At 40.4% G+C, this 11,194-nt stretch overlaps 1 long non-coding RNA gene across 1 annotated transcript in view; it reads left to right on the top strand.

Annotated features, from left to right (window-relative positions):
* LOC116095086 overlaps positions 1 to 5,778 on the top strand; it is a 72,122-nt gene extending 66,344 nt beyond the window's left edge. Inside the window, exon 3 of the long non-coding RNA XR_004120435.1 lies at positions 5,353 to 5,778. This is a non-coding gene — a long non-coding RNA (uncharacterized LOC116095086). The remainder of the gene's footprint in view (positions 1 to 5,352) is intronic.
* The last annotated feature ends 5,416 nt before the right edge of the window (positions 5,779 to 11,194 follow it).

Genomic DNA, 11,194 nt, shown 5'->3' with positions numbered 1-11,194 from the left:
AAGAAATGAATTGTAGGCTCGATTTTTGGATACAGACTTCCTATTATGCTCAAAGCTATTTGATTTGAGTGAGTGACTTTATTCTCAGCCCACAGAGAACAGGTTACATTCATTTAAGAAATGGTGTAGGTATTAAGATGGTCTATCCATAAAGTCATTCACCAACTGTTTCAATGAACAATGGTTCTGCTTGGAGGGTGGCACAGACATTAGGTGAGGGTAAGAATTTGGTTCATTAGTTGTGATAATTTGGAAAATCATTCATCTCAGAGAAAGAGTAACTTATAAAGTACTCTTCTTCAAACTTGATACAAAGTTACAAACTCAAGCAAAGCATTCAGTCTCACTCTTTGTTGGTCTCTTACAAGCAACCTCCCTAGTTAATCGTCTATGTTTCTTTTGGGTATATAAATACTTTTGAAATATATAAGCTGTTCTGAAAACCATAGTATAGTGTAAAGACATGAAATAAACAATATCCTATAAATTTTTTAGAGCTTGAATTATCAAAACATGTTTACACAGAACTCAGTGGTAAAGATCATTTATCACACAACAGATCACCATGTGACAGGACTGTACCAAGATATTTGGGCAAACAGCTCTCTTCTCAGGAACAGGCTTAGGCGTCAGTGTCTGCATAGCTAATGGTGATGTGCTTGAACATTTGTGGAATGTATATTGAGACCCTTGGAAGATCATTTCCACGGAGTTTCAGAAACCTGTGCTCCAATACACACTCTTCCAAACGTGGATTCAGAACAGTTCACCATGCCTCATTTGTAAAGGGTATGTATTTGTTACATACGACATCATTTATTACACATACTTATTTATGTATGCACAGCATGTGTATACAAATAAACAAATAAGGAAAACTATAAAGAAATGCAGGTATTGTCTAAGGGATTTGGACTGCCTGACATAAAAACATGAACCCTTTTTATTTTCACTGTGTATTTTCTATGCTTTTGTTTCATTTGCTTACATGTACACATTTGCTTTAATAATTAAAAGTAAACATAACCTGAAAACTAGCATGAGATGGAAAGTAAGGTAACATTAACTGGTTGAACTGGTGTGGTTCAAAATTTTTAAATTGCATTTATTTATGTGTGTGCATGTGCGCGTATACATGTGAGCATGATACACATGTGAAGGCTAGAAGTCAACTTGCAGGAGTTAGTTCTTCTCCTTCTCCTTCTCTCCTTCTAGTTCTTCTTCTTCTATCAGGTATTGAACTCAGCTCACCAGGCTTGGAGGCAAGCACCTCTACTCCCTGAGTCTGTGTCTCTCTAAACACAAGTAGAAGCTTTCCCACTGGGATGCTTAGAGCTAAATATGGTCTGACTCAAAAGCTCTGACTACCTTCAGCAGCACAGGCCAGGTCTTCCAAGAGAGCTGGAAGGTGGTGATAACCCATCCCCAATCCCATCAGAGCCCTTTACCCTTTGTCATGTTAACAACGACTCCAAAGAGTTCAAAGCTAAATGGAACACCATCAACTGTAGACTGCATTTAAATATGTGAAAATGTTGTGGTATGTTCACTTCTAAAGGTATTCTGCAGGACAGGATCTGAGCATGCCTATTCCCTACATATTAAGATGCATAAAATAGATAAATATTTATTATAATAATATACTGGTGTGTTATTTCATGGTACTACTTTAAAATATACATTCACTCTGAATAATTGGATTTACAAAATTTAGCTACATCCAATCAGTTTCCTTATAGCAAGACTTCTCTAACATGCAAGGGCAAGGATGAGTATCCTGTTGTCCAGGACTTGATGATAGATGGTCTCATATTCCAAGTTGGCAAGGTGACTGCATGTGGTGGGAAGCTCATCTCAAATTCCCTGAGGCAGGAAAGTGATAATGGATGTTCATATGGACATAATGGGACAGAAGGCCATAAAATACAGGGAACACTGATCTCACTATCCTGCTCCTGTAGACAAATTTGTAGGACATTTTCTTGATTAATGATTGGTATGGGAAGGCCCATCCCACTTAGGGAAGTGTCACCCATACATAGGAGGTCCTGGGTGCTATAAGAAAGCAGGCTGAGCAAGCCACAAAGAGCAATCCAGTCGGCAGCACTCCTCTACGGCCTCTGCATCAGCTCCTGCTCTAGGTTTCCTCAGTGATTGGAGCAGAGCCTAGAAGTGTCATAATTTACCCTAATAATATGAGTGATGATTCCTTTCCTCCACAAGGGACCTTTGTTCATGGTCTTCATCACAGCATTAGAAGGCAAAGTAAGACACATACTAAGGGATGGGAAAGAACTTGAAGATGCTGCTTGCTGATTCTGAAATTAAAGGAAAGAACCACAAGTGGAGGATGCATAGAGCCTTGAGGGCTTAGAAGATGAAGGGAGAAGATTCCCCAAGAGTGTTCAGAGGGAAAACAGCCTGGCAGACCTTGCCAGATAGCTCTGATTCTGAACTTTAGGATAACACATTTAGGATGGTTTCTTGATTTTGTTTTGCTAGTTTTGAGACAGGTCTTGCTATGCTACCCAGGCTGGTCTCAAATCTACGCTTTCCAGCAATCCTCTTGTCTCAGCCTCTTCTGGAGTAGGACCACAGGCATACACCACTGTGGCTGAGTTTTGTTTTTCTATGACACTAAATTGTGGGAGTTTACTGTAGTCAGAACAGGAAAACAGCCTAGAGGAGGATAGAATTTGTCTGTGAATAAGTTGCAGTGGTCTGATGAGGACTATGCTACTTAATGTCTAAACACTAGAAAACTAAGCAAGCAGAGTCAAGACCAGGGATTCAGGAAGATGTTCAACTGCCAAATGTAGGCATGAGGACTTGAGTTTGATCTGAAGCCATGTTAAAACAAAACAAAACAACAAAACAAAACAAAACAAAAAACAAATCAAAAGAAAAACCCCAAGCATTGTGGCATGTGCTTGTAATCCCAGTACAGGGAAGGCAGAGACTAGTTGGTCCCCCTAGCCAGGAGCCCAGCAAAAATAGCAAGCTTCAGGTCTCAATGAGTCTGTCTCAACAGCAACAACAAACCCCAACAAAAGAAAGGGAGACAGACTCCCAAGGAAGCCCAGCATTGACCTTTAGCCCTCCTATGTAGACGTCTTCATCTTGAGACTCTGAACTTAAATCACTTGTGCAGAGTTCCTCTACCACTACAGGTAACCTTCATGAAGTTAAACACCTGCACGTGCATGTGCACCCGCCCAAGCAACATACACACACCCAAAAAAACACCAGCCAAAGTGACAGATGGAGATAAAACTGTAGTGTTTCACAATTTCTTATTAAATATTCTCTAATGCTCATTTTTCATATGCAATGACACTTTTGTTGTATGAAATCTTCTTAAATATAAACCATCACCTGTTATCACTGCCAGACCAAACCTCAGATGACAGAGAATAAAGGAAGATCAAGACAAATATGTCTGAAAAGCTGCTCTCCATGGGGGATGGAGTGGCTTTTTATGTCTGCAGGTCTCAGCTTGGACAGGTGACTTCAAAGTTTTTATTTGGTGGATTTTTAAGGATACAAACATGTGCTATTGTGAAGATTTCCTTTTGAAGACTGAGTGTTTCGTACACATAGTCTATGCTGTCCTGTTACCCACTTCCGATGAACAAAAGGATGGTCACCACATCACAAGCACCTGTCATAGTTTGATCTTCTGAGCCTTGACTGGACTGTGCTCTGACCATCTCTGGTTCAGCTTGGAGGAGCTCGCAAACCCAGATTCTAATAGGGTAACTTTTAAGCAATGTTCTCATATATTTTTAATACTTATTTTTAATTTTGTGTGTGTGCGTGTGCACGTATGTGCATGCATGTGCACAAGTATAGATTCCTAAGAGGCATCAGATCCTCTGGAGCTGGCTGGGTGACACCTGGTATAGTTGCTGTAAATTGAGCTCAGGTCCTCTGGAAGGACAGCAAGTGTGGTTAACTTGCTGAGCCAGCTCTTCAGCCTCTATGCTTGCTTATTCTTAAACAAGGCTTTTGCTTCAATATGATAATTCTTGTTTAACTTTTCTTGGAGTCAATTCAGAACTCCTAAATGAAAAACACCTTCAGAGCTGGTTTAATTACACAATTTGCTCAATAAATATATCTTACTTCTCTTTATTGTAGACTATAAATAAAAGCCTGGCAAGGAAGATTTATATTAGAAGCCAAATTAAGTTACTAATAATTTGAGAATAAAAGTCTCAGACAACTTCTTTAGCTTCCTGTAGTTTTATTCAGTTCAAGTGTATATGCCAGGAACTGGAGGGATGGCTCGGTAGTTAAGAGTGCTTGCTCTTGCAGAGGACCTAGGTTTGGTCCTGAGCACCCACATATCAGCTCAGAGAGATCTATAACTTCAGTTCCAGGGGATCTGATGCCCTCTTCTGGCCATACAAGTACATGGTGCACATAGAGACATGGAGGATCTTATATACAGAAAATAAAATCAAATCCTTAAACAACAAAAATGCATATACAAGGAAATATATATGTTCTATAATACTTGCAGTCTGTAGCTATTCTAATCATTAGTGACATCACATGGAGAGATCCATGCGCACCTGCCAGCAGTTCCAAGAGAAATAGACCTTCTCTGAAGGACTCAAAATGGAGAGTGTAGTCCTACCACAGCAGCCTCTGGCCTGCCCAACAAAAAGCCTTTTCCACTCTACACCTGAAGGGTGAGGAACATTCAGCTCAACTCAGTAATCTCCCCACAGAGATTCTCCTTTGTAATAGTAAGACAATGAATGGACAAAAGCAACGCTATTATCTCCTCATGTTCCTGAATTATACCTCCAAATGAAGCTTAGGGTCTATTAACAAGGAGGAGCCAGACAAAGTATTGGTAACACAGCAGGCTGGTACACAAGGGGTTCTAAAGAGAAGCTGACATTAGGATACACGGCAGTGACAACTTCTAACCTACCCTGACTTATTTAAGGGTATGTCCACTTATATAGAAGCAGGTGACAATGCCTCTCAACCTGTTTAACTTTTCTCTAAATACATTCTTAATCTTGGTGCCACCATTCTGTGACGAGAACCTTAATGCCGGGATGTTGCAGGCTCTAATCACTGATTCACACAAACAATTTGGACCAAAAAAAAAAAAAAAAAAAAGCTTGGGCTTATGAATCGTTCTCAACCCCCAACCCCCACCCAGAACACACACCTGGAACTTACTGGCTCTGACAGGAGCAGCAGGAGTAATCGTACTTAGCGTGGCAACTGGTTTTCATTCACTTCTGCAGCAAGAGTACCCAAGAGACGTTTTAGCCTGATAAACTTTTCTGTTGTCTAATTGTTAAGTAGGTGCTTTTCTTTCTTTTCCAGGTGAATGTTTCCTCCCTTCCTCTGACAGGGAGATCAACTTCCATCAGAATTTTGGACTCTTACATTGTGTTTTTATATCAAGCAAAGTGCAAAAGGTTATTTCTAGCATTAATCATTGCAGCTAATAAAGATGGAACGCCCAGAGGTAGGCCTTGTACTAGGAAGCTTTTCTACAGTGCCTCAATGAAGATACTCAATCGCACGTAACTCCTGTCCAATCCACTAATGGAGAAACAGCGTTAATGAAGGATTGCATCATCACCAATGGGCCTGCTGAGTAGCTCCGCTCTGGTCGGCTGCTGCCAAAACGCAGTTCTCATTTCCAACAAACAAAGTCTATCTGAGAGACAGCACAGAGCCCTTTAGAACTGGGAAGTCCTGTGCATAATAATGAATCCCAGCTCTTCTTTTGCCAAAGAGCCTGGGCACTTTCGATGTCATAGGTCAACCCAATGACTCAGAGGGGGCCTGATCCTTATCTAAGCGTTTGCAGCAAAATTAGAATGTGCTGTAGTCTTATTAAAGAAATGTTTGTCCCTCCGTCAATGAGCTGAAAAGAAAGCAGCTCAATGTACTTTTGCAAATTACAGCAATAAACTGCTTGAATTAACTGCTTTATTACAAATATTTAATTATTTGGAGGGTTAAATATCCAACATTTTAGAAAGACAAAAAATTAGCTACCGACTTGGTAACTTAGTTTGTTTAAAATCTCTCATGTGGGTGTGTATTTGTGTTTTTATTTTTAAACAGTTCCAACTTTCAGTTTTCTTCCTTGTGAATTTAGCCAGTTTCCTTTCATTTTGAATTAAACAGAAAACGCACACTGCTATCACTCTTGAGGTAAGCTGTCAAGAAAATCAAATCTGCAACTCGTGAGCAACACAAAAGGCAGCCACTGTTTGCTTCTCTAGGAGAGGGAACACTTACACTGGAGAAGGTCTCCCGAGCCACAGAGGTCGTCAAGCACAACCAATTCTAAGGGACAGATACAGTAACGTGGCCATTATTTTTAAACAGTTGCTAGCTAAATATTGTTTAAAATATATGCTCCTTTATTTAAATGGGCCAGAAATTAAAACTGTACATTAAAAAGAAAATTTGACAAATGCATATTGAGCAAAAAGCAAGTGTTCTTAGAGAGAAGTTTTTATGCCCCCAAACAGATTTCTGTTCATTAATCCAAATGTGTTTTCCATTTATTAAATCATATGAGGCAGATGGAAATTATTTTTTAAATAGATTGTTTGGTGTTATGCTCCTTAAAAAAAAAGTAGGGAACATTTTGCCATAAAGCAAAGAAAAACATTACAATCACAGAAAACGGGTCAGGATGCGCCTGCACAGAGGGCATATATCAAAGCGTATTGTCGCCCTTCGCATTCGAGGTGCAGATCTGCTGTCTATATCAGCAACTTGACTGCTCGGGGCCAGAAAATCTGCCGTGTAGGTCCCGACTCTTCATTGAAGCTCTTAAATGCGCGCTCGGAAACTACAAAGTGCTGAATATATTTTCAGTCTTTTTATGTTACGATTTACAACTCATGACCTTGGGTAGTGTTATTCGCGTAAAACAAAATGACGAGACCACCCTGGTTCAGAGCCGAATAAAGGTATAGAATCAAACTTCATTATCATTCAAATTTCACGAGGGAGAATAACAGAAACTCGATAGTATAGAGATATATAATTCTATTTTGCAGTTTTACTTTATAAAAATGGCCCCTCTTCATTTGTATTTTGCTATTAACCAGCTCAGAGCAAGTAGACAATTATGTAAGCTTAATGCTGAAGTAATACCGTACTGCAAACATTAAAACCCTTGAGGCGCGACCGCTGAGGCCTGGGGGATAAAGCAGTGGCCAGTTGCTCCTTAGGCTGCCCACCCTGACGTTCAGGAAAATTATCGTTTTGCTTGATTCAGACCCGGACACTAGGAGCCCCTGACACTGGGATGACTGTGTTGGCAGTGCGCCTCCTGATACCCACAAGAGCTGTCCCTGCTCTCTGTCCCATGAAAGGAGTCCTTGTTACTTCTCTTTGATAGCTGGCACACTGCCCCTTTCACAGACCCAACGAACCGTCATCTTGGATGTAACAAATTAGTACATTCTCAGAATAATAATAAGTGCAGGCATGAAAACACCGTTGTTTTTACTTGGAAATGAAGTAACTCATTTTAGCTGAGTGACTTTTTTCAGTGTAGCACCCCAGGCCAAAGAGAAAAAAAAAAACCAAAAAACAACCCCCCCTTTTTTTTTCTTCTGAAAAGAATGGTCAATTTCAAGAGAGATATGACACATGCTTTACTGTAAAAATCTAAGAAAGTCAAATTAATTTGGGGGGAAAAAGAGCTCTTTCACTGTAGAATAATTAAAAAAGAAAATTAAGGGCTCAAAGGAAATCTACACGAACCTAAGTGATGTGTCATTAAAGAAATAAGATCCAAGATGAGTCACCATGGAACTCAGTTCTGATACCAGGTTAAAATGTATCTTGTGATTTTTTTTTTCTACTTGTAATTTAAAAAAAAAAATTAACTAAGAGTTAAGAAAAGATCGGGTATAATAGAAATCTAATTGAATGTCTCGAGTGTTAAAACACTAGAGAGTAACATGAGCATGTTTTCATATGTTAATAATCATGTCAAAATGTACTCCCAGTTCTCAGAAACATTTCCTTACTAGTGAGAGAGCTTTCTAGTCTCAGGACTGCTCCTTTTACTATGTCAGTAGGAAAAAGCTAATGTTTACACATTTGCATATAGGAGGGATCTACTTCAAAGGTGACTCACAACCACATGTGAAAACACCTTTGCTTTCTCCCTACCTGGCAATGTCAGAAAGTCTGGAAAAAATGGCCATGAGAACCTCTGTTACTGAATCTTCACAGCCGCTTCAGCTAAGGGCTGAACTAGTTCCGAATAGCGAGTGTCCTTTTAAAGCAGATGGTCAGTTGAGATTGGAAGAGCTGCCAAGAAGTTCGAAAGAATAAACTAAATAAACACTTATTTTCACTCTTCTAGATATGGGCCAAAGTGGATATTAGTTAGCTCCAGAGGATGGCCTAGAAACCCAAACAATCACTAATCTGTTTTCCCTTCTCTCTAGCTCTTGTCTCCTGAAATAAATGGCCATATTTTAATATAAAATGTACTATAAATTTATTAAACTTTCTGGTTCAGATGAGTTCAAAATATCTCATTATAAATGGAGACTGTCCTGAAAGGCAGCCAAGCATGACTAAAAAGATCACTCTTTTACACAAAAAAAATAGCCTTCTTACTTTACCCTTTGTTGAAAAGACATTTGGCCAGCCACAGGGGAAAGACATAATCTACTTTTATATTCAAATAATTTATTTGAAAACTCCATGGCTACGATGACCCTAAATAATTCTGGGTTGAATATACATATTACATGGGTTTATGTGACCTTAACCACTGACTTGTTTTAATGTGCCATCAATGATTTCAGCAATTATTTTTTAAAGGAGAAAGATACATTCTAACACTTTGATTTAAAAATTGCCATTAAATAAAATTATAATGAAAGTGGAGTACACGTTACAAGCGCAGTGTGTTTCTGCAAATAAGCACTCACACACAGTCACACTTGGAATACTGTTGCTCTCTTTACACAGCACCAACCTCTCTGATCTGACTTACATTCCAACACACCATCTACCTGGTGACAATGTCTCAGAAACTGTGCCATCACTACTTGGCTTTCATGGAGACAAACAGCAATTGCCAAGCATACAAGGCTCTCCAAAGCTTCTCTGAGGATCCATTCTGTTTAGCTCTGGGCATTTTGTCTCAGCATCTTGATGATAAGGTTGGTTGTATAGGCTCTAGGCAACAGAGAACTTCACTTAGAAACCCCCTCCCCACTCCCACCCCACCGCCACCCCAGGAGCCAAAGAAGACGCCAGCAGTGAATGTTTGCCCATTTGCTTTAAGACACTGTTCCTTTCATTCAGCTGCCCAGCAGCGTCCACTGTTGTATAACAGCAGAGAAAGCAGGTAGGACCCTCCTAAATACTCAGCCCTCCTTATTTAGGGCTTTAAGAAAACAGACAGTTGTCAAGCAGCTGTACAAAGCATTTAAGAAACTGTTTCTAAATTCTTAATTTCTTTCCTGTTTACACATCACAACGGAGCCCTAAAAAGTCCAGAAAGGAGTCCAGAAAGTTTTCTGATTTTGCTTATGTTTTTTTTTTTTCTCCCAACTTCCCACGGTACGCATGAAATATCCTTCGATACAGAAAACCAAAATGCGAAATGTGGACTTGTGCCTTCTGGGCGCCTCCCCAGACTCTACCCGTCTTCCAGCCAAGCAGGATGAGTGTCTGGGCTAACCACACATTTCAGGACAAAGGAGCTAATTCATGGGGGAGGGGAGACCACACACCATTTATAAGGTTTGTTCAGTTTACAAGAAAACCATTGTCAATGCTTTGTTGATTCATTATCAATGACCCTCGTGACAAATAACAAGTGACCACCTCCTGGCTCAGCTCCCCAGCATCTTCCCCATGCAGGAGCAGCCTGCCTCTACTGGGCTAATTGCTATTCAAGGAAACTGGAACTGTGGGGACAGGAGATGGCTCTGATCACAGATGTAGCCTTTAGCTTAAAGATTTGATGGGACTGTGGTTCTGGTACATGGAATACCATGAACAATAGGGCAGTGCTTGCTTTTACTCTGCTGTGAAGAACCAAATTCCAGTAGAGGGAGAGAAAAAGCCAGCAAAGGACCATAGAGGCTTGTGCTGGCTATGCAGGGGCCACCGCCAGGATGTTTTAGTCACTACAAATCTTCTTGTATCCCCACCTACAAAATGGGACTAAAGTATTTTTTTTTTAAAAAGGAAAATCACCTTAAAATCCTTTGTTGGAAAAATGTTATACAGAGAACGAGCATTATCTTCCTCATCCATTGAACCTTTGTACTTTTTTCTCTGTCCTGAGGGAAATAATAAATTGACATATTTTCTATCATCAGAGATCCTTTTAAGACCACAATGTGATTGCACTCCATGTGCCTCACACTTATCCCCATTAAAAACACACAAAGGGGCGAAAGCAGGCTAGGACTGGGTGGTACAAAGGGCGCACCGGATCTGCTGTTGGACAACTCAGGTGCTCCTGCCTCACCTGGCCAGCTCTGAGGCAGCGACAAGCGGGCCCTGTATAATTTCCTGCTGAAACTGTGCTCTATAGGAGAAAAAGCACACGGATTGCACTCCCTGTGGTCATTTGACTGCAGATCAGCTCTGTCCCCCAGCTGCTCCAGCACCCTCAGCAGCATCTGTATCTTTTTGACTGGCTGGTTTACTTGGAAACACAGGAAGGAAATCTGTTATTGGGACACATATATAGTAGCATTCTAAGTCTTCTTCTTCTTTTCTTCTTCTTCTTCTTCTTCTTCTTCTTCTTCTTCTTCTTCTTCTTCTTCTTCTTCTTCTTCTTCCTCTTCCTCTTCCTCTTCCTCTTCCTCTTCCTCTTCCTCTTCTTCTTCTTCTTCTTCTTCTCCTTCTTCTTCTTCTTCTTCCTCTTCCTCCTCCTCCTCCTTTTCCTCCTCCTCTTCCTCCTCCTCCTCTTCTGTATCTTCCTTCTAACAAACCTAGACCACCACGAAACTGCTCTTTAAGGGGCAGAGGGAGAAAGAATCCTACTTGTTTCTTCAGCTCCATCAGCTAATCCTAAGTGGTTTTCAAAAGAAGATCAGACAGTAGTGTGTCAAGACGCTGGAGAGAAGGGCATTCTTAGAGACCACTGATGGAACGCTCTCAGTGAACTCCGAGGATAGCTGTGCACTTCCTACTCAAACCTCGGTGA

Source organism: Mastomys coucha, unplaced genomic scaffold (assembly GCF_008632895.1).
Source record: "Mastomys coucha isolate ucsf_1 unplaced genomic scaffold, UCSF_Mcou_1 pScaffold17, whole genome shotgun sequence".
In the NCBI taxonomy this organism is placed as follows: domain Eukaryota; kingdom Metazoa; phylum Chordata; class Mammalia; order Rodentia; family Muridae; genus Mastomys; species Mastomys coucha.
This window is presented reverse-complemented; position numbering and strand designations above follow the sequence as displayed.